This window comes from Hemitrygon akajei, chromosome 7 (genome assembly GCF_048418815.1).
Source record: "Hemitrygon akajei chromosome 7, sHemAka1.3, whole genome shotgun sequence".
Classification (NCBI taxonomy): domain Eukaryota; kingdom Metazoa; phylum Chordata; class Chondrichthyes; order Myliobatiformes; family Dasyatidae; genus Hemitrygon; species Hemitrygon akajei.
In genome coordinates, this window is record NC_133130.1 from 80,438,652 (window position 1) to 80,463,573 (window position 24,922).

General features: G+C 40.8%; 1 long non-coding RNA gene across 1 annotated transcript; it reads right to left on the minus strand.

The window, feature by feature from the left end:
- Window positions 1–1,855: 1,855 nt before the first annotated feature.
- LOC140730012 (uncharacterized) lies at window positions 1,856–22,851 on the minus strand. Its single transcript, XR_012099477.1, has 2 exons — window positions 22,732–22,851; window positions 1,856–2,402 (listed from the first exon to the last, which is right to left on the minus strand). It is a non-coding gene; the product is annotated as an uncharacterized lncRNA (long non-coding RNA).
- Between the last annotated feature and the right edge of the window lie 2,071 nt (window positions 22,852–24,922).

Genomic DNA, 24,922 nt, shown 5'->3' on the forward strand with positions numbered 1-24,922 from the left:
TCTCAGGTCATGGCCTTGAACTCCAATTCCTCATGTGGTTGATTTCTAAACAAAGCAGTCATGAGGATGTATACTGATTGAAGACTAGGGATTTCCTCCATACTCAAATATTTATGCTTGCCAACCTCAAAGAAAGAATCACTTGTACACGGAGCATTAAGGATAGAGACAGTTGTCTTTAGTTCATTGAAAGCACATTGGTCAGAAACTGAGTGAGGCTCTACTACCAGTATACATCTTGTTGCGATAAAGTCAGTAACAATCCCGTGGGAGTATTTGTTCAATCTATGCTCTCTTTCCCCTGAGATCAGTTCCTCACTAGGCACAAGGAGACATGAGGATCTGCAGATGCTGGAGATCTTCAGCAACCACGACAAAATGCTGGAGGAACTCAGCAGGTCAGGCAAACATCTGTGGAGGAAAACAAAATCATTCTCTTTTTAATATCCCCTTGAGAACTGGTGTCTACGTTATCCTACAGGGAATTGATATTTATTATTTTGCTCCATTTTTAAAAATTTGTCTTTATTTTCTAATTGCTTTATGCCTCAGCATTTTTCACCTCTATCATCTCCTCTTCTCATCCACCCTCCAAACCTCCTGCATTCTGGCTTCCTACATAATCCTGGCTTTAATCATCTAACTACTTGTTGACAACTCCCACCTATTTAGCCCCAGATATCTCGAAATTCCCTCACTCAACCTCAGCACCTTTTTTGCTTATCTTCCATTAAGAAAGATGGCCTTCAAGTTTGATTGATTTGAGCAAGCTTTTGTAGTTAATGCCGTCTTATATCTTTTTGTTATTTTGTGGGTAAGGTTCAATATTGAACCACATTTGGTTATTGTTTCTCTTATTGCTTTGCTATAGCCATTTTATAAATGACTATTTGATATTGTAATGAAATGTAAATCCTTGTCTTTTATGTCATCCTTGAAGGCATTTAAAATCATAAATAATATGAATGCAGAGTTTGAAACCTTTTCTATTGGTCTTTGTATTTGCCAATGGACAATATGGCAAAGCAGTAAAGGTTTAGAGCATGGATATACAGACTAGACATTCCTCCTACACACCACTGTATTGAAAACCTAAACCTCTTTGAAATAAATGACATCTTGAAGAAGAAATGAATTATACTTGCCTACAACACATATTTGAATTGAGAAATTTAAATGTCAGAAACGTTAAAAATGTACATACCTTTTCACGTCATCACTGAGGTTATCTTGGCTGCACTTTGTATTCAATGAGTGTCTACTCCTGTTTATTTTCAGGTAAAAACAATAACTTTTTAATCAATTATCAGTGAGATGGAAGGCCATTTGATCTGTGTATTTCTGGGAAAGATGGTTCCGAAAGATTGTTTGCTTACCACCCTGAATAATCTTCACATCTTTCCATGAGATCATTAAGGGAGGCAAAATAATCTCTTAATGTTAACACTTTAAGAATTAAACTACATCTGGAGCTCCCATTCTTCTCCAAATTCTTCTAGTTTCAGCGGAAGCACATTCCCAACTGATGGGAGCTCACACCTCCAGTCTTTACCTTTCAATCGAGATAAATGAAAGGCAAAATTTTTCCTTTGTTTCAAAGAGGCAAAGTTTATTCTGTTGAAGTTTCACATTTACTTTTACCATGCTATGGTGAATTGCTCCTTTTCACCCTCTCCTGCCTGTCCATTGTTCTAAAAGCTCCTCATTATGTATCTGGAGCGTTGAGTGGTATTGAATTATCAAATCTTTTTCTTCAGTTTTCAATTTTCTTTACTGGTTTGTAAATGATAATTGCTACTAAGCTGTCAATGTGCTCAATCAGCAGTTAGCTGTACTGAGTTGGAAATGAAAGAAATTGTTTATTTCAAAAATATTACTTTATTCGACGGCTGCCAGAAAAAAAGTATTTGAGACAGTTCCAAGAATATTTAAAATATATTTGGATAAGCATGTAGATAGAAAAGGCTTAGACATATATGGACCAAGCACAGACAAATGGAATGAGTTTAGATAGGCATCTTAGTCTGCATAGATGAGTGGATGAGTTGGGCTGAAGATATTGCTTCCATGCTGCATATACACAAGTATATATTACATTGATACGTCACCATTTATAGTACAAGCAATATTCCATTTACTTTATTTCAGTACATCAATTTTCCATCACATACACTCCTCGAGCAACAGTCTGAGGGATTGTTAACTCAGATTCCAGTCCTTCATTTGGTAGGAAAGCCTGAAACTTGTGATTCTTTACCACAGAGTCTTTGCAATGGTTGTGCCAGTCTTCATTGGGTCCCTGCTTCGAATGTGCCAGCTCATATCACTGCGAGTCCTCTTCCCCAGTTGAACAACTTCCAACAATAACCACGTTTGTCTTGGTGAGTATCTCAGAGGGCAGCCTGCAGAGACAGAGTCCTGTGTTAGGCAGCAAGTCAGCATAAACCTTGACAAAGACCACTGCATTCCTCAGCCAAGCACCTGAGTAATCACATTGTCAAGCTCACAAATGACACGACAGTCGGGGGCGTTGTTTGTCCCATTCCAATCAGAGAGGAGACTTTGTAGCATCCATGCCAGAACCACCAGACTCAAAAGCAGTGAGGCTGATAACACCTCCAACCACCAACCCACCCCACCACTGTGCTTTTGAGGGCTGTTCTACTCATTGGTATAGGTCATCTTGGTTATTGACTTTAAGAGCTACCTTAGACGTGTGCACTCAGCAGGCTTAAAGAAGATAAATAAACTTGTTATTGTTTTTTATTCATTTGTTCTGTCTTGATGTACCAATGTTTTGAAATGCTCCATGGAAAGCAAAGGTTTTCACCGCATCTGGACAGATAGTCACAGCTTCATTGTCATTCAGCGTAGAAGCAAGCCCTTCAGCCCAGCCCAGCCCATCCATGCCAACTCTGTTGCTTAGCAACCTAGCCCCGCCTGCCCATAGCCCTGTAAACTTCTCCTGTCTGTGCTATAAAGATGGATTTTAAATGTTACCAATGTCCCCGCCTCAACCACTAGTTCTGGCAGCTCATACCAAATACACAACATCCTTTGTGTGAGAAGCTGCTCCTGATGTCCTTTTGACATACAACAATAATAAAGCAGTTAGCAATTCCCATGTTTTGCATATGTTAACATAAAACAAGTTTCTTTGATTGAACTCCGAACTCTGACGCCCAGAGGTGTAATAGTATCACGCTAACATTGTGCTCGTTAGCTACAAGCACAATAGTTCCAAAAGTTAGTTAGGACTGAAGAGAAAACACAAAGCTCAAACACAAATGGATCAAGAGAATGAAACGCACACAAGCATTTGCTTTTTTAAAAAATAAAAGAATGAGAATAAATTGCAACCACAATTGCAATATTTGACACTCAGACTCAGGCATGACAGTACTCTCACAAGAAATTGCCAATCTCTTTGCTGCAAATGACATCAGTGATGAAAATAAACAGCAGTCAATGCTAACTAGTGTGATAAGAATACAGGAGCTGGGATACGTATAGTCACTCAGAAAGTTAGGAGGCATGAGATTCAGAGAAACCTGGCTGCGTGGAAACAAACTTGGCTTGCCTACAGCAGGCAGAGAGCATACTCAGTCTGGAGCACTGTGACTAATGGTGTTCTGCAGGGATCTGTTCTGTGTGATTTTTATAAATGAATTGGATGAGGAAGCGGAAGGGTGGGTTCATAAGTTTCCAGATGACATGAAGTTTCATGATGTTGTGGATAGTATAGAAAGTTGTCATAGGTTACAAGGGAACATTGATGGGAGGCAGAGCTGGGCTCAGAAGTGGCAGTTGAAGTTCAATCTGGAAAAGTGTGGAGTGATACACTTTGGCAGGTTGAACTTGGAGGCAGACTACAGAGTAAATGGCAGGATTCTTAGCAGTGTGGAGGAACAGAGGGATCTTGCTGTGTACGTCGATAGGGTGCTGACCTTCATTAATCAGGGGATAGAGTTGAAAAGCTGCGAGGTAATGTTGCAGCTCTAGAAAACTCTGGTTTGACCACATTTTGAGTGTTGTGTTCAGTTCTGGTTGCCTCAATATAGTATGATGTGGAAGCTTTAGAGAGAGCGCAGAAGAGATTTACTGGAATGCGGCCTAGACTAGAGAGCATGTCTTATGAGAAAAAGTTGGGAAAGCTATGGCTTTTCTCTTTAGAGCAAAGGAGGATGAGAGATGACATGACAGAGCTTTATATGATGGGAAGCAAAGAAATGGTGGACAACTAGACCTTTCTCCCAGGATGGCAATGGCTAATATGAGGGGGCATATTTTAAGGTGATTTGAGGAAACTATAGTGGGGGATGTCAGAGGTAGATTTTTTACACAGAGAGCGGTGGGTGCATACATTGCACTGCTAGGATGTAGGAGAGGCAGATGCATTAGGGTCATTTAAGAGACTTTTAAATGGGCACATAGATGATAGAAAAATGGAGGGCTATGTGATAGGGAAGGGCTAGATTGTTCTAGTAGTAAGTTAAAGGAGTGGTATAACATTGTGTGTACTGTACTGTACATTGAACTGTTCAATATTCTATGTTTTATTAACGAGGCTCATAAGCAGGAAGAAACAAATCATAAAAATTTAATGAGTTTGTGGATTTGTTGAAGAGTTAAGCCAAAGGCTGAGAGTTTGTGCAAAGATTTAAGCTTGATTCACAGTTAAGAAAATCTAGCAGAACAATGGACGAGTAAGTAGCTGAACTAAAAGACAGCTGTAGTTATATGAATCTATTCCCATTCATGTAGAATAATTCATGACTTGACCCAGAAGAGATAGTTATCAGTGGTGATATCTGAAAACAAGCTGACATCACACAGGCAAGGGAATTGGCAAGTAAAGCATGCAGAAAGACTGGTTCTTCTATGTAACACTGTGTACACAGGGCAAGCGGAAAACCAAGATTATTTTAAAAAGTTTAACAGAGATTGGCATTGCTCCGGATGGAAACACATGCTGCCTGATGGTTGACCCTTGGGCCACTTTACCTGAACTTGTAAAAATAAGCATCAAGTTGAGTAAGCAAAGTGAATGCAAGGTATGAAGCAAAGACACTCAAAAATTTCCTAACTTTCTATCATTTTTACCTTATAAAAGCAAGTGGACGGTAACTACAGAGGGTGGGTTTACTGAACTGGGGCCAGATTTAACAACCACTGAGTATTGTTATGAAATTGAATGGTGACACTTGAACTCGACTTTGGGTTCAGTGTTATTGCTGGTGAACTGGATATGAGTTAGGGGACCAGAAAATATAATAAATATAGTTTATTTTTATTTAGAGATGCAGCAAACCCTTCCAGTCCAATGAGACCACACTGCCCAATTACATCCATGTTACCACTTAACCTGCTAACCCAAATGTCTTTGGAAATTGGGAGGAAACCAGAGCACCTGGAGGAAACCCAAATGGTCATGGGGAGAATGTATAATTTCCTTACAGACAATTGCAAAATTGTACATGGGTTGTTGATGCTGTAATAGTTCTACACAAACCACAATGCTACCATGACACTATGCTATCTTCCAAACCTTGTAAATTAACCTGCTAAAGCTGAAAATCTGCTGGATGTTGGAGAATGCACTGAAGTGGAAAGAGCTTTGAAATGACAGTGAAATACCAAAGCTAGATTAAAACATTGCCACCATTACCAATGTCAGCCAAACCCACTGGAAAGAGGATAACTTAAAGAAATTCCACTGTTTTGGAGAACCCATCATCACATTAAGACATGTGAGGATGGAAGATTGTAACAGGTGCTGGGGAAGTTTGAAGAACACTCAAGTCAATGTTAGTTTTGATCCTGACGCTCAACCTAAGTTCTTCAGTTCAAGGTCAAAGCTTTAAGTAATAAGTTGGCATCTCAGATAATAAATAATAATTGAAGCTTTAAAAGCACAGCATCCATTGTGACAGTGTTAAGGCATAATGGATCTATCAGGATTTGTAGGGATTATAGTATGACTATAATCTGAGTCCCAACAGAGAAGATTTATTTGCAGCTTTATGTTGAGGACAGATGTGAGTCCTGCATTTCATTAGATAGTGCTTTTGACTGTCACTACTCTCAGGTTTTTCACAGGTATCGGACCTGCTCTCTTTCATTGAACCATGGAATGGTTGCTGCAGGGCATTCCCAGCTTTGGACAATAACCTAGTTACCAGAGCAGTTAGAGATGTGCACCTGTGAATCTGGAAGGAAGTATTTTTCCAGCACTAATCTGAAAAATCAGGCTATTGTTTAAAGAGAAGTGAATGAACTTTCTTGGCAGTTGTGCTGTCATACTTGGGAGACAGTGTGGACACTAAAACATCTACACCTACTTCAAGAGAAGGTTCTTCTCTCATAGCTAATGTAACCAAGCGGAAGGCCTATCTGGAACTGTTGAATTACTATAATAAATGCTGGCAAAATCTAACAACAGCCTTAAATCTGTTACACCAATTATTTCCAAAGGATGTGAATTGTAGAGGGATGAAAGTTCAAGAAAAGAATTTTGTGCATTCTTGTGAATTGTTCCATTTTGTGGCTATGCTCATTGACTTCTCCATGGATGGAGAGTTAGTCCTACCATGTGAATCGTGATCATAGAGTGCTGCACCTGTGATGTCCCACCAGACGGCAGATGGCTCTGAAGAACTTCAGTGGAAAAAGCCTGCTTGCATTTGTCCTATCTACACACCACATAATTCTGTATACCTTTATCAAACATCCTATGTTTTAAAGAAAACAGACCTAACCTATTCAATTTGTCCTTATAACTTAGGGCCTCCAGACCCAGCAACATTCTTGTAAATTTTCTGTGTACTCTTTCAACCTTGTTTACATCTTTCCTGTAGGTAGGTGACCAAAACTGCACACAATACTCCAAGTTAGGTCTCACCAACGTCTTATACAACTTTAACATAACATCCAATCTCCTGTACTCAGTACTTTGATTTATGAAGGCCAATGTGCCAAAAGCTTTCTGTACAACTCTATCAACCTGTGACGCTGCTTTTAATGAATGATGGACCTGTATTCCCAGATATTTTTGTTCTACCACACTCCTCAGTGCCCTACCACTCACTGAAGGACCTACCCTGGTTGGTCCTACTGATGTACAAAACCTTGCCTTTGTCTGGATTAAATTCCATCTGCCATTTCTCAGCCCATTTTTCCAGCTAATACAGATCCTCTGCAAGTCATGATAGCCTTCCTCACTGTCCACTGCACCCACAGTCTTGGCATCACTCACAAATCTGCTGATCCAGTTAACCACATTATCATCCAGATCATTGATATAGATGACAAACTTCAAAGGACTCTGCACCGATCCCTGCAGAACACCACTAATCACAGGCTGAAATTTTTTCATTTTTGCGTATTTTGGGCCACTTTAGGAAAAGTCATCAAATTTTGGCTTAAAAATGGCAATTAGGGTGTTTTTACTGCTGTCAAATGTCTGAAAAACATTGTCTCATTTTTACTATGCACTGTACCAGCAGTTATGGTCGAAATGACAATAAAAGTTGACTTGACTTAAATGGGTCTAATTTGACCAGAACAGTATGTAAGGGTTTACGGACTATCCAAGAAAACAGTTCTGATTTTCAAAGAAGGGAACAAGAAAATACAAGGAGGTAGCATTGAAACAAAAGTGTTTCAGTTCCTGTTCAGTTACCACATTGCAGCACCGTCCACAGTTGGACTGTCTCCTGCAGAGATGCTCATGGCAAGGAAACTCAGGGTAATTTTAGATCTTGTCACTGGCAACCTGAAAACCAAAATACAGAACAAACAATTAAAAATGAAAGAATGCTGAAACAAAAGTGAAAAAACTAAGGAGTTTCACATCTAGAGAGGAAGTATTTATTTCTAACTTCAGCCCACAACCAATGTAGATTCATTCTGCAACTGAGAAGAATACAGAACCATTGTTATATCTGGTCTTTCTGGCAAATGGACATATCAGCTACTGCCACATTGGCCTGATCCAAGCAGGGATTACTAGAGGACTTAACTAAGCTCAGATTAGTTCACATAGCTTCGCATCGTTTACCATCTTTATCTGGAGTCTAAAGGAAAATTCTATTTTGCCACTGGCTCTGCTGGGTGGTCCAGCTATGTCAGCGATGAAGTTCTAGGCTCCGTCCAGAATGGTTGGCCAGGATGTTGGCAGCAGCGGTCAGAGACACTGGAGGAGAGCCAGCTTTCATTCTTCAGAGCCAGTTCACACAGACTGGCGAGCCAGACAAAACATTTTTGTCCATACATCTGTGATGACGAGACAGCCACCAGACCCTTTTTTAACCAGTAACGATGAAGTAACTTCCAAGTAGTAATATACCCAGGACAGATGAAAGGTTATTATTGTCTCCTCATCAAATCCATTGCTCATGGGACCACTGAGATGACTATTACTGATTGTTGCCGAGGTACCAGAGGATTCACTCTTTCAAAATCAGTAAATTGACCTTGATCTTGGTAAGGATCAGTTAAGCTGTGACACTAGTGCTTGTAACTTGGTGTTGTCAACTGAGAGTTTCAAATTTTTTTAAACACGCTGAAAAAATTGAATTCCTGTCAGTTCTGAACTATCACAGACTTTGTTGAAATGGTCTGAGCCTTGAAGTCACAGTGGTGAAAAGCAATGGCCTTAGGCTTCAAGCTTGCACTGTCTAAATATTAAGTTTGTTGCCTGACCCATGCTGACTCTTGTATTCACAGTCATGTTGTAGCCCCATGTGCAACCCCTGAGAATGAGTTGATAAAAACAAGGCAAGGCAGAAAGTCATCAAGGATGACTGCCCCAGGGGACTGCGCTTTTTGCACAATGGTTAAATAGTTCAAATGTAACACACTGTAATAAAAATTGCATGTACAGCAGGTTTGAAGTAGCTTGATGCCAGTAAAAGTAGTGCTTTACAATCAGCATTCCATGAAGTAAAAGCCTTTGCTGCTTATCGCAAATGCACTATACTCTCTGCCTGCTGGTGTGAGTAAAGCTCTCCAGCACACAGATAGACAACCACCTATTACTGAGTCACACTTCCCTGTCAGTCTTAAACTGCAGCGTTTTGGAGCCAAGTACCAACTGTGAAACAATCAAAACCAATAGCCAGATTTTCCTGCTTCCCCTCTCGAAAATGGTACCAAAAGGGGAAGTACTAGGTCTATTTTCCCTTGAGTAAGAAAACAAAGAAGAGATACAATCCTATGGATTTAAAGTCATGGAGGATTTAGAAATGGTTCAGAGAAATTGGGTCTGGTAAGAGAATCGAAAGGATGTTGAAGATACAGAATGAATGTGACTTATTTAAAAACAAATCCAGAACCAATATAAGAAAATTACTAGAGCAATAAACCCTGGATGCTAGAATTCTGAAATAAAAAAAGAAAAACAGTACAGAAAACCAAACACTAGAAGTAATAATTTCAGGAAATAAATCTTTCCTCTCACATCTCAAGAATTAATATATTTTTCTTTTTGCTCTATCAGTAATTTCAGACTTCAATTTTCCCTTCCTTGCTATCTTTCTCCCAGACATTTTATTTCTGTTTTCTCCTTATCTTATTTATTCCCTCGCCATCCTTCCTCAGCCAACAACATCTCCACTCATGGTTCTTCTAGGCAGTACATTCCAAATGTTAATGACTGGTGCATTACAAATCCTAATTATCTGTGCAAAGAGAGATTTTTCATGTCGTCTAAATAAAATCAAAAGATTCTCCAAGTCAAGACTATCCTTTGAATCAGAATCAGGATCAGATTTATGATCACCGGCATGTGTTGTGAAATTTGCTAACTTAGCAGCAGCAGTACAATGCAATACTTTATAATATAGAAAAAAATAAATCAATCAATCACAGTAAGGATATCCATGTATATTAAATAGCTAGATTAAAAATAGTGCAAAACAGAAATAATATATATTTAAAAAATGAGGAAGTGTTCATGGGTTTAATGTCCATTTAGGAATCGGGTGGCAGAAGGGAAGAAACTGTTCCAGAATTGTTGAGTGTGTGCCTTCAGGCTTCTGTACCTCCTAGATGATGGTAACAACAAGAAGAGGACATGTTCTGAGTGATGGGGATCCTTAATAATGAGCACCACCTTTCTGAGGCACCGCTCCTTTAAGATGTCTTGGATACAGTGCAGGCTAGTACCCAGGATGGAGCAGAATAATTTTACAACTTTGTGTAGCTTCTTCCAGTCCTGTGCAGTAGCACCCCTACCTCACCCATACCAGACAGTGGTGCAGCCTGTCAGAATGCTCTCCATAGTACATCTATAGAGGCTTTCACATGTTTTAGGTGACAAATCAAATATTTTCAAACTCCTAATTAAATATAGCCACTGTCTTGCTTTCTTTATAGCTGGATCAATATGTTGGGACCAGGTTAGATTCTCAGAGATCTTGATATCCAAGAACTTGAAATTGCTCACTCTCTCCACTTCTCATCCCTCTATGAGGATTGGTATGTGTTCCTTTGTCTTACCCTTCCTGAAGTCCACAGACAGCTCTTTCATCTTACTGACATTGAGTGCAAGGATGTTGCTGCAACACCACTCCACTAGCTGGTATATCTCACTCCTGTACGCCCTCTCATCTCCATCTGAGTTTCTACCAACCGTGGTTCTATCATTTATGGATGGCATTTGAGCTATACCTAGCCACACAGTCATGGGTATAGAGAGAGTAGAGCAGTGGGCTAAGCACACACTCCTGTGATGCACCAGTGTTGATCCGCACAGATTATGCACACTTTGCTGACAAATAACAATGTGAAACATTAACTCAGTTTCTCTCTCCTAAGATGCTGCTTGATCTGCTGAGTGCTTCCAGAATTTTCTGCTTTTACTTCCCTTTTGTTCCCTTTGCTCCAGTCATCACAAACTTCACCCACCCCACACTCTCAATAAATCACAGCCAGCCTTCCTCTGGAAATTAACTCTTACTTCATTGCCAGCTGTTTTCCTGTTCTGATGACTTGTCATTAACCTGAAATATTAACTCCGTTCCCCTCTCCACATTATACCCAACATGTGACAGATCTCAGTTTTTAAACATGCTCATTAGGATTATATATTGCCTGAAAGGACAAGCTCAAAAGTAGCCTTCAGAAAGGAAATGGGTAAATGTGTGAAGAAATAAATAATTAGCAGTGATGCAGATAAAGAAACAAGGATGGGATGAAAGAGCTAGTGCTGACCTAATGGGCAGATTGGCCTTCTTCTATGCTATTCCATTAAATCTCTTTGTTTTTTAGGGAATGTGTTGGCACTGTTTACTACCCATTCTCATTGTTCCCCTTTATCCCTGAATTAGTGTCCAGCTGTCCATTTCAGTGTCAGTTAAGAGTAAGACATATTGCAGTGGATAAAAGCCATACTCAGGAATAACAGCAAAATTCTTCTCTCTAACCAATTCTCTTTACTTATATGATAGTTTCATAACCACTATTCCTGAAACATACTTAAGAAAAATCCAGGAATAATTCATTTTTTTAAATATATCACATAAAACATTGAGATTTTCTGAAACATATCCAAGGTTAATAAATTAGAAAGATAAAATTGTCCTGTTCCTTTTTTGTAGAATTTATTGATAAAATTGGTCAATGATAATACGTGTACACCTGGATTAATTGTCCTTGAAAGGTCCCATACAATGGAGAGAGTAATTTATCCACAAGTGTGTCATTTTTGAGAAAGAATGTCCCATGTTCGAGAAATCAGATTTTGCCACATAGGGAAATTCTGCCTTCAGAATGGGTTAAAGTCACATGAAAAATTTTTGCCCAACCTCCGTTAGAAGATTAGAGGTGAGTTGCAAGCACTATCTACAGCCCTCTGCAGCCAGATATCCTTGAGATCTTCAACCATGATTATCTCAGATGGCCATATCCAATTCAGTGACTTCCCAAATTCCAGACATAATCTCTAACAGAAGCCAAATCCTTGCCAACAATTAGCAAGTAAGCATAGACATCAGATACTGATTTGAGGTGAATCATACACAGATGCTTTTCATTCCTCAATTGCAAACTGCATGCAATCAAGGCCAGCAACACATCACAATGTTCTTGGCTCTTTAATGAAGCTATTAGTTAGTTACAGTTGTAGTAATGCAAATACGTACATACACATACATTGGGTGTAAGAACAAGAGAGGAGAGAGAATTCATTTGAATTGAGGAGGTTCACAAGAACGATTCTGAGAACTAAAGTGTTAACGTACAAGTAGCATTAGATAGCGCTCGGTCTGTACTCATTGGGGAGTTAGAAAAATGAAGGGGGACCTCAGTGAAACCTATTGAATATTGAAAGGCTTAGATAAAGTGGGCATGTGGAGAATATTTCTTGTAGTAGGAGAGCTTAGGACCAGAGGGTACAGCCTCAGAATAGAAGGATATCCCTTTAGATCAGAGATAAAAAGGAATTTCTTCAGCCAGAGAGTAATGAATCTGTGGAATTCATTGCCACAGATGGCTGTGGAGACCAAGTCAGTGGGCATACTTAAAGCAGAGGTTGATAGGTTCATTAATAGTAAGGGTGTCAAAGTTTTCGGAAGAAGGCTGGATAATGGATTGATAGGAATAATAAATTAGCCATGATCAAATGGTGGAGCAGACTTGATTGGCCAAGTGGCCTAATTCTGCTCCCACATTTTATGGTCTTATGGATGATTAGCAAACCAGTGGCATCGGAAGTTCTTGCTCATCCTCGGGAGAAGCTGTCTCCTGTCCAACCTTAATTTTGCATCTCCTCTTCTTCCATCCAGAAAGCAAAATGAGGAAAATACTCAAACAATAATTCCACATGTCCCTCCATAGATAGTGCTTGACCTGCTGAGTATTTACATCTCCCTTTCTGTTTAAATTAGGAAGATAGTGGCGCATAGGATGGTAACAGGATGTGTAAAGGAAGATGAGCCTACAAAAAAGAAGCAGATTGTAGATTCAATACTTGAAATTACTCCACATTGACTTGATAAGGGTACAATATGTGCTGAATCAGAAAATGAGGGACTGTTCCTAACCTTGTGTTGAGCTGTCTTGAAACAGGACTGGATGCCAAAGAGAGGGTCAGGGTGAGACAAGAAATAAAATGACAGCTTTTCAAAGACTCAAGGTCCTGCTTCCAAATGGAGAGGAGATATACCACAACTATTGTCGAGGAGATTGTTCATGAAAAACTAATGCATTGCTCTTGAGTGAAAGGAATACAAGTAAATTACTAATTCGCCCCGCAAGTGCCTGGGGCTCAGGACATTAGAAAGGGAAGTGCAAACCAGCACTGCACTTCCTCCAAATTCAATACACTCAAGATGATTCCACGAGGCAGTAATGGATGCTGGGAATGAGTCAGGAGTAGATCAAAGTGACGAAAGTGAAATCATCCCTTTGAAATAAAGAGAGCAAAGCAAGAGGATGGTACTTCTGGTGGTGAGACTTGCTGGACATGATGGAATGACAAGTTCCTTGAACATACCGGTAGGTGAGGAAGAGCTTGGGAGTGAAGGGATGGGAAACAGCATAACTTCAGAAAATTGAATAGACATGAATCTCGCTCTCTGCAGTGGCAAGAGTTGCTCAGTTGGGGGAAAAGGATGACTTACTGGAAGCACTGGTAAGGAAAGTGATGTTTTCCAATTTGTGAAAAGTTGTCAATAAGAAACATCAATGATAAATGTGAAAGTAGTTTGAACATATGAAAATGCCTCAATGTGAAAGTAATTTGACCTTCTTTCAGGTGTAGTTGTGTGAATTTCTTACTACAGTTCTATCACAAATGTTGCATTTTAACTGCTGTATTGACTCAAACAGCTTACTTTCAGTTCAGCCTGTATCCCAACCTAGAGATGGTGCCTGACAATCAGAGAATTTCTCCTACTTTCTGTTTTTATCCTTTCTTTCTTTCTTTCCCATATTGATGAAGGTTCTTCCAGGAGTATCCAGGCTGCCTGCTGCTGAACAAAAACTTACCCAACCCCAAAATAATTGGTGACTGAAAAGTCCTGATGAAATGACAAGGCACTACAGACATTTAGCTTTTGCTTGGCATTGTAAGGTTTAAACATTTATGGAAATAGTTTCCAGAAACACTAGCTACAATAATAGTAATAGAGGTTCTTTGCTTTTCGAGATTGTATTGTCATTTCCATTGCACAAGTAAAAAGGCCTTACTGTTTTGGGAAAGTAACGGACCTTGAGGCTGGTGCTCCTGGCATGGATACTACATGGGTCCTTGATGGGAGTGGGACAAAAAGTCAGAGAGCAGGGTGGGTGGGATCCTTTGTGATATTGCAGGCCTTTTCCCACCATCTTTCTGTATATATGAGCTCGATGACGAGTAGGCTGGTGCCGGTGTTGTGTTAGGTATTTTTGGCTACCCATGGTAAAGCCTTCCTGTCCACTACAGTGCAGTTTCCATATCGTGCAGTGAAGCAGCACGTTAAGTTGCTCTCTACTGCACCTCTGTAGAAGGTCATGAGAATTGACGTGCAGCTCTCTCTGCTGTTTTTACTGTTTTACCATCCAACTTTATAAGTATGTTCATTGTTTGCCTAAGAGTCTGACACAGCCAAGTTATGGATTACAGCGTGCCAACTTCTCCTTCCATCTGCAACCTGCTATTGGTTAGAATGTTGCCTGGCCCCGGTCAAAAGGCCTGACTGGAAGGAAGGTTACATTTTGAAAGACACTCCAAAGACCAATTTCTCTGCCAGTTTTATAGAATATGAATTATTTATATTGCCCATATTTAATATGGATTTCCCACTAACTCCAGCCTGTATTTCCTTAAGTAGCTGGAAACCATATCATAAACATTGAAAAGGGTACATGCGGGTGTGTTCTAGATCTTTATGACTATGACTCACGCAAGTCCTTTGGGAGGGTCACAGTCACACTCCCAGAGAGCAATTTTATTCTGTCAGTACAATAACAGAGCAACTGCCATTCCTTTCCAAGAAGATAGTGTAGTTGAAATCTGTTCTTAATAAGAAGTAATATGTTTGAAACTTTTAAATACCCTCACTTTTATTGCAAACAATCTAAAGCTAAATCACGTCACTCCTTTCACCTAAATATTCTGGTGTCAGAGATATTATTTTTCTAACTGTTAGTGGATAAATAAAATAATGTGTACTGACTTATAACATTTCCAGGAAGAAATTGTACAAATGTTTATGGGGTATTTGGGAGATCCTGACAAAACTTCTGGTTGAGACATATTATTACCACAGATTTACTTTCTCCAGATACCACTGTCTGTAATGGACTCAAAAGACATCTCCCAGTTTTTACCTAATCAATTCCATTAAAAGAAGCGAACCTGTAAGGAAATAGAGGCCGCTGACAGGGGAACGTAGTGAGAAAGGCCTTCATTCCCTTGAGTTATCTGTCATTCCGATAAATTACATTCATCCATCTGTCTTTGGTCCATATCCTGTGACTGTAATAAGTTTAGATACTTGAAAATGTGACAACACGGCACAGACGTCAAAGATGAATTCTGGGTTTGCATTTTCATTGACAATATAAAATGTCATGGGCTGCCCCAGCACATCCTTCGGTTGTGTCATTTGTAAACACAAACAAAACATCTTACTCTATAAAGGATCTCGTGCTTTCCTGGTGTATATGACAAATAAATTCTTCTCGAGCCTGAGAAGACTTTATTTCACTGTATGCTTCGATGGACACATGATAAATAAATGAATCTAAATCTGAAAACATGCTGACTAGAACGAGGGCTGTGCATGTGCTTTGCTTTTGCCTCTCTTACTGTAAAGGATGGAATAGTTCTATTTATTTAATTTAATTTAGAGGTACAGCATGTTAACAGGCCCTTCTAGCCCAAAGAGCCATGTGGCCAATTAACCTACTAATCTGTATTCCTGTGCCAACCAACTGGCGGGAGTATTCAAGGACATTTTCAACCTCTCACTACTATGGGCAGAAGTTTCCACTTGCTTCAAAAAGGAAACAATTATACCAGTGCCTAAGAAGAACAATGTGAGCTGCCTTAATGACTATCGCCCAGTAGCACTCACATCTACAGTGATGAAATGCTTTGAGAGGTTGGTCATGACTAGACTGAACTCTTGCCCCAGTAAGGACCTGGACCTATTGCAATTTGCCTACTGCCACAACAGGTCAACAGCAGATGCAATCTCAATGGCTCTTCACACGGCTTTAGACCACCTGGACAACACAAACACCTACGTCAGGATGCTGTTCATCAACTATAGCTCAGCATTTGATACCATCATTCCCACAATCCTGATTGAGAAGTTGCAGAACCTGGGCCTCTGTACTTCCCTCTGCAATTGGATCCTCGACTTCCTAACTAGAAGACCGCAATCTGTGTGGATTGGTGATAACATATCCTCCTCGTTGACGATAATCACTGGCGCACCTCAGGGGTGTGTGCTTAGCCCACTGCTCTACTCTCTATATACACATGACTGTGGCTAGGCATAGCTCAAATACCATCTATAAATTTGCTGATAATACAACCATTTTTGGTAGAACCTCAGGTGGTTACGAGTGGACGTACAGGAGAGTGATACGCCAACTAGTGGAGTGGTGCCGCAGCAACCTGGCACTCAATGTCAGTAAGACGAAAGAGCTGATTGTGGACTTCAGGAAGGGTAAATTGAAGGAACACATACCAATCCTCATAGAGGGATCAGAAGTGGAGAGAGTGAGCAGTTTCAGGTTCCTTTGTGTCAAGATCTCTGAGGATCTAACCTGGTCCCAACATATCGATGCAGTTATGAAGAAGGCAAGGAGCAGTGTCTCAGAAAGGCAGCAAACATAATTAAGGACCTCCAGCACCCACGTCATGCCCTTTTCTCACTGTTACCATCAGGTAGGAGGTACAGGAGCCTGAAGGCACACACTCAGCGATTCAGGAACAGCTTCTTCTCCTCTGTCATCCGATTCCTAAATGGACATTGAACCCATGAACACTACCTCACTTTTTAATATATTATTTCTGGTTTTGCATAATCTATTCAAAATGTGTATACAGTAATTGATTTATTTATTTATTATTATTATTTTATTTAGGTTTTTTTCTTCTATATTATGTATTGTATTGAACAGCTGCTGCTAAGTTAACAAATTTCACGTCACATGCCGGTGATAACAAACCTGATCTGATTCTGGAAATATTCAAAGGCAACACAAGTGAATCTGCAGAACTGATATCTTTGGAATGTCAGGGTCCTTTGAATGTCTTTGTCAAGGTTCACCCCCAAGGAGATGCATTGAAGAGGACCTTGTGGTTGAAAGAGTTTTCCCAGGAAGGCATAACAAGTCAAACTTCAGCTGCTGCTGAAAGATCCTCAGCTCAATGAAATAAGCTCTGCACTGCAAAAAGCTTTTTGGTCTTCCAATGTAAAGAGCTGTTCATAAGCAAATACAGCTGACCAAATTCTTCAGGGTGCAAAAGTATGTGCTGAGGGTGCACTGAATCCTGGTGCAGCCACCTCAAAGGCTGAATGAAGGAGGACCACAGTCTAGAGTCCTGCTTCCACTGGGCACTGAGGAGATGGGCCATTTGTAAGAGCCTCTCAAACACTTCATGGGGTATTAAACACAAGTGGCTTTGTACATGGTAAGAAAATGCATTAATCTGACGGTACAGTGAATGTGAAAAAGTCATGTACCAATTGTATATTCTGCATATTATTCTGAATAAAGAACATAATGAAAATGAACTGTAATGGAAAAGGTGAGTTAATTGATTGAGAATGGATGAGTTAATTGAGGAAGATTGGGGTGTTCGCCTTCCCTAAACAACACAACCCTCCTCTCTCCTGAGACACTACCTACCTTCTTCCCGCCTCTGATCCCAACTCTCATTCAAGCCGTGTCTTCACAATTCCCTCCACAACCCTCCGCTCTCTGGGGCAGAACAATCTGCCTTTAGTAAGGGCTTCTCCTTTGTCCCCCTGTGCCTACACCTCAGTGAGTTCCGCACCCGCCATGACACTGGGCTCTTCTTCTGTCGCTGCCCTATCCATGCCTTTTTGTTTGGTAGGGACCCCCTGACCCACATCGGTGACTCCTTCTCCCATCTTCAACCCTTCTCCTCTTCCGGGACACCCCACTCTGGTCTTCCGCCTGGTCTGGATCTTTTCATTGCTAACTGCCAATGGGACATCAACCTTCTTGACTTTAGCACTCCTCTCTCCAATTCTAACTTCACTCACTCTGAACACACTGCTCTACGCACTCTCCACACTAATCTGAACCTCACCGTCAAACCTGCAGATAAGGGGGGTGCTGTAGTAATATGGCGGACTGACCGCTACCTTGCTGAGGCCAAGTGACAACTCTCAGACACCCCCTTAAACAGACCCCAGTAAGGAGCAGCAGGCCATTGTCACCCACAGCATCACCACCCTTATTAACTCTGGGGATCTTCCATCCACAGCTACCAACCTCATAGCTCCCTTACCCCACAACTTCCATTTCTACCTTCCAACTAAGATCCATAAACCTGACTGTTCAAGCAGACTAATTATTTCTGCCTGCTCCTGCCCCACTAAACTTGTGTCTGCATACTGTGACTCTATTTTATCCCCTCAGTACAGTCCCTTCCTACCTTCATCCGTGATACTTACATGCTCTTGATCTTTTCAATGACTTTAAGTTTCCTGATCAACTCATTTTCACTGTGGATGTCCAGTCCCTATACACATCTATACCCCATCTGGAGGTCCATAAAGCTCTCCACTTCTTTTAGGAGAACAGGACCAAACCAGTTCCCTTTCACCACCACTCTCTTCCATCTGGCAGAACTGAACCTCACTCTCAATAATTTCTGCTTCGGCTCCTCTCACTTCCTTCAAAGCAAAGGTGTAGCCATGGGCACTCACATGGGTCCCAGATATGCCTGCCTTTTCGTCGGCTATGTGGAACGGTCTATGTTCCAAGCTCAACTCTTCCTACGCTACATCGATGAATACATTCTGCACCCTTGTGGAGCTCGTCAATTATAAACCCACAGACTTTCATGGCCATCTAGACTATACCTCTTCCCACCCTGTCACTTGTAAAAATGCCATCCCCTTCTCTCAGATCCTCCATCTCCGCCACATGTGCTCTCAGGATAAAGCTTTTTATTCCAGAACTACTGAGATGTCCTTCTTCAAAAAAGGGGCTTCCCTTCCTCCACTCTCAATGATGCCCTCACTCATATCTCTTCCATTTCACCCATGTCTGCCCGCACCCAATCCTCCTGCTACCCAACCAGGGTTAGGGTTCCTCTTGTCCTCTCCTACCACCCCATCAGCCTCTGTATACAGCAGATAATTCTCGGTGACTTCCACCATCTCCAACAGGATTCTACCACCAAGCACGTCTCCCCACCCCCCACCCCCAATCACATTCCGTTTTCCACAGGGATTGGTCCCTAAGTGACTCCCTTGTCCATTCCTCCCGCCCCACTAATCTCCCTCCTGGCACTTATCCTTCCAAGCAGAACAAGTTCCACACCTGCCCCTATACCTCCTCCCTCATTACCATTCAGGGCCCCAAACAGTCCTTCCAGGTGAGGCCACACTTCACCTGTGAGTCTCTTGGGGTCATCTACTGTATCCAGTGCTCCTGTTATAGCCTCCATCGGAATTCCACTCCAAATCTTGGTGAGACCCAAAGTAGATTGGGAAACTGCTTCACCGAGCACTTTCACTCGGTCTGCCACAAAAAGTGGAATCTCCCAGTGACCACGTGGTGAACTACATATACCTGTCTGGACATGACCCCCCACCCCCGCTGACTGCTCCTGTGGCTCCTCCCACTGACCGTGGCTTCTCCCATGGACCCCGGTATAAAGGCGATTGGAGACACCGCCCCGGCCTCAGTCTCCAGGATGTAGTTTGTGGTCAATTGCTGCTTGTTCTTTCTTCCAGCCAATAAAAGCCTATATCTCGCCTCACGTCTCAGAGAGTTACTGATGGTGCATCACCACTCATTTCAATTCTACTTCCGTTTCCATTCCGACATATCAGTACACGGTCTCCTCAATGGTCTCGATGAGGCCACACTCAGTTTGGAGGAGCAATACCTTATATTCTATCTGGGTAGCCTCAAACCTGATGGCATGAACATTGGTTTCTCCAACTTTTGTAATTGACCACCCACCTCCTCTCCTTCACCATTCCCCATTCCTGTTTCCCTCTCTCACCTTATCTCCTTACTTGCCCATCACCTCCCTCTGGTTTTCCTCCCCCTTCCCTTTCTCCCATGGTCTTCTGTCCTTTCCTATCAGATTCCACCCTTCTCCAGCCCTTTATCTCTTTCACCAATCAGCTTCCCAGCTCTTTACTTTACCTCTCCCAGTTTCACCTATCACCTACCACCTTGTACTTCTTCCTCCCCTCCCCCGTCCCCACTTTTTTCCGGTTTTGGTAAAGGGTCTCAGCTTGAAATGTCAACTGTTTGCTCTTTTCCATAGGTGCTGCCTGGCCTGCTGAGTTTTTCCAGCACTTTGTGTCTGTTGTTGTGGATTTCCAGCATCTGCAGATTTTATCACAGTTGGGTTAATTGATTGGACTGAAGGATCACTGATAGATGCTGCACTCCAAAATGGAGATTAACAAACTCTCAATCCTCCTTGCATGGAAGAGAGAAGCAAATAAGTCACAAGTATAACTAGGCAATCACTTCCTGCTTTTGTAGGAGCGAGCTCAATGCTTCCATCACATTTCAGAAGTTTCCTATTTTCTATCTTGAATTGCCTTTCTCTGATTTTGAGGTTGCATCTCCATGCTCCAGACCCCTTACACATGGAAAAGAGGTTTCTACCTATCCCGGCCCCCCTGAAAAATTAATGAGCAAACCACAGATTAGTTACTTGCCTCTGCCCTGGATGTAAAATTTCGAGTGTATGCTCTTTCTTTAAAAAGGTTATTAACCAGACATTTTGGATCTCAATCCACAGTTGTTGATTTGGTCCTTGTTATCTTATAAAAATGCCATTGCACAGAGACCTGCCTTATGACTGAATCTGTCGTATCTTAGCTTTTGCACATTTTCCCCCTCATGCTAACTTCCTTTCTAGCGGTAGTTTCAAATCTGGGTAGAAGTTTCTAACCTGACGAAGGGTCTCGGCCCGAAACGTCGACAGTGCTTCTCCCTATAGATGCTGCCTAGCCTGCTGTGTTCCACCAGCATTTTGTGTGTTGTAGAAGTTTCTAACCATTTGCTTTGCAATGCACTTGGAGTCAGTTAAAAATTAAAGCCAAATTAAAGCCAAAAAAAATGGTACAAGTTCAAGTGAAAATCATGCCCAGTGCAAGGCATTTCCACAATTTATTATTCTCTTAAAAAAACATGCCAGAAACGGGCCGTGGCAATTCAGTCGGCATCATGCCCAGAATGAATTAGTCACCTCAACAACTTTGCTAATTACATTCATTTTTGAGCTTTCAAGTAAATGGTTAATCATTGCTTTTAGGCTGAGTAACTAGGAAACACTTAAATATTTTAAATGTTTTCTATTAATTCAGTATGAATGTGATTCCTTCACAACAATACAGCCACCGAATGTGCCTGTATAGATTGGTTTCAAGTTATTTGCAGTAAGTTAAAATTGAATTGCTCAAAGGCAGTGGACTAGAAACTCTGATTAAAAGTACGTAGCTTTGCAAGAAACTTGTTAGTGCAATATATTTTAATTGCTTGCTTACTTCAAATAAGACTATACATCTAATAATACAAAACAACTTTACAGTAACAACATGAAAAATAACATGATTTTCCAAAATAAGCAGATTTTGGAATTGCACTGCCAACTGCTTCCAAACTTTTTTATCAGCTTCAAAATGCAGTTTAACCCTTGATCTTTGTTTTAGTGCTAATTCTTTCTTTTTTTTTATTCCAATATTTATAAAACATCTTTTCTTAAATACATTTGCACTCCCGTTTTATCACCATTTTCAGATCTATGTACAAATCACCCAAGACTTGGATATTTTTATCTGTTTATTTTCCTTAACAATCATCCAAAAGTGTATCAGCTAGCATTTTCCTGCATCTGTCTGTGCAATCCACCAAAACGTTTAGCTTCTCCCAAAACTGCCTTTGGGTCTCCTCACAATGAAAGGCACCATCTTCTTTTTATTATCAGCAGATATTTAGTATTGTGGTATTTATATCCACATCCAAATCATTATAGATAAAAGCTTTCATAATTAACCTCCAAGGGGTTAAGCTATTCACATCCCTGCAGTCTAAAAACTATCCATGCTGCATTCTGGACATCAGCCAACCTACCCATGTTACTGCAGCACTTATCCCCAAGCTACTTTAATTTGCCTCCTATCAAACGAGCTGTCAGGATTCATTACAGTATCAGTCATTTTAACCTTCAGCACCTCTCAACGTGTATGTTGCAGCTGAGTTATTTTCCATGGTGATGCTTTTGTACTTGATGTGCTCTCTCGTCCCCACCATCTCCTTCAATTAGGAAAGAGGGAGAGGAATAATGTCGGTGGGGTACTGTCGGATTTTAATCATGCTCATAGTGTAGAAGCAGACCATTTGGCCCACTGTGTCTATGCCAATCACTGAGCACATATCTAGAATAATCTATTTTCAAATAACTGGCCCACAGCCTTCTAATCCCTGGCAGTTCATGCTTTGGCAAATGCAAAATCAAATCTTAGGTAACAGCAACCAGAGTCCGGAGAGTTAGTGGAAACTTACCCCTGCTGCCATTTTGCATTGCTGTTGTATCTTTAGAGCTGGATTGTGAGCGGAAGTAACACTTCTTCACTCTGCAAAGCAGAGGTATCTTCCATTTCAACTCCCCACACTCCCGTGTACTGATCACTCCCTTATAACGGCTGAAGTTCTGCATGGAAGCACAGAGCTGACTAGCAATGTGGCAAGTGAACCCTCGTGCGCGAGCCAGTCCTCATTAGGAGATGGAGAGGGTCAGTAGCCTTTAAACTCAGTCGGTCTGAACATTTCAGCGGATTTGTCCTGGGACCAACATGTAGGTGTCATCACAAGGAAGGTACAACAGTGGCTCTACTTTCTTAGAAGTTTGCATAGGTTTGGCATGTCACCTGATACTTCAACATATTGCTATAAATGCACGGTGGAGAGCATCCTAACATTGCATCACACCCTGGTATAATGCAGCAAGTCCCAGGAAAAGAAAAGACTGCAATAAGTGGTGGATGCAGCTTAGTACGCCTCAGGCAAAGCCCACTCCATCATTGCGACGCTTACATGGAGCACTGTCACAAGAAAGCAGCATCCATCAGCAAATACCCACAGCACCCAGGCCATGACCTCTTCTCGCTGCAACCATCATGCAGGGGGATCACCAAGTTCAGCAACAGCTATAATCTGACCATCATTAGGCTCCCGAACCGGCAGGGATAACTTCACTTACCACAACTCTGAACTGATCTTATGACCTTCAGACTCACTTTCAAGGGCCCTTTACAACTCATGCTCCCAGCATTATTTTTTTAATTATTTGCACAGATTGTCTTCTTTTGCACATTGGATGGTTGTCAGCCTTTGTCAGTTGATGTATAGTTTCTCATAGATGCTGGTGTATTTAGTTTATCCCTGTAAAGGTCTGCAAAATATTTATCTCAAGATAGTATATGGTAACATACTTGTATGTTGTTAACAAATTTACTTTGAACTTTGAACTTGTGTTATCTCTTCATCCAGTTCTGTGAATGCATTGCCCACTACAGATCGGAGGAGCAAATGCCTTCAAACCCCTTGTTACAGCGTAAAGGAATAACATTGGGTGTATGTTATAGTCTCCCTCATGCTGATAATGATTTTAATAACCAACTCTATCAGAATATTAAAAAAGCAAGTTTTGAGGGTGATGTTATAGTTACGGGTGACTTTAATTTCCCAAATATTGAGTGGGAGAACCCAGTGACTAATGGATCACAGAAAAGTGAATTCATTGAGTTATTGAATGATTGTTTTTTGACCCCATATGTAAATACATCAACAAGAGCGGTAGCCTGTCTAGATTTGTAATTCTGCTACAATCAGGATAGAATTTTGAGTACAGAAGTTAAGGAGCCTTTAGGAAAAAGTTGTTATAACATTATTAGTCTCTAAGTTGTTTAGGAGAGTGTATCAATAAAAACCCAAGCCATTAAAATGAATTTTAGAAAGGCGAAGTTTGTGCAGATGTGGCAAAGACTTCAGATGGTAATCTGGAAAGAACTGCTTGACTTTGAGTCAATTGAGGAACAATGGGGTCGACTTAAAGAGGTAATAAATAGAGTGCAGGAAATGTTCATACCCGAGGTCGGGAGAAGCAATAAAAAATAGATCAACTGTATGGATGAATAAAGATATACATTAAAAATTATTGAAGAAAAGACAGCTAAATAAGGAATACAGAAAGAAATAGTAATGATATCAACCATAGCATAGGGCATGTGACTGCTATAGTCAAGAGGAAAATTCAGATTGCCAAAAGACAGGTTGAGAAGGATATTGCTGCTAATACTAAGACTGACGCTTAGACATTTTTTCAATACTTTAGTAGTAAAAGAAAAGTCAAAGAGGAAATTAAGTGTATTAGGTCTAATACTGGGGTGTTAATTTATGTAGATGAGGACATAACAGATACTCTTAACTCATATTTTGCTGAAGTATTCACTTGTGAAGATGTTAGCAATATGCTAGTAAGTGTAGAGAAAAATAAGGTTGTTTTAAATGACTTAGAGGTCTTAGAAAGTGAGGTCCTGCTTCAGCTGAAAGGGCTGAAAGTTAATAAATCTCCAGGGCCGGACAATATATATCCAAGGGTAGTTTGACAGGTCTGTGACTGTGTATACAAACCCCTAACATGTATTTTTCAGAAGTCACTGAAGACTGGTGAAATCCCAAAGGACTGGAGATG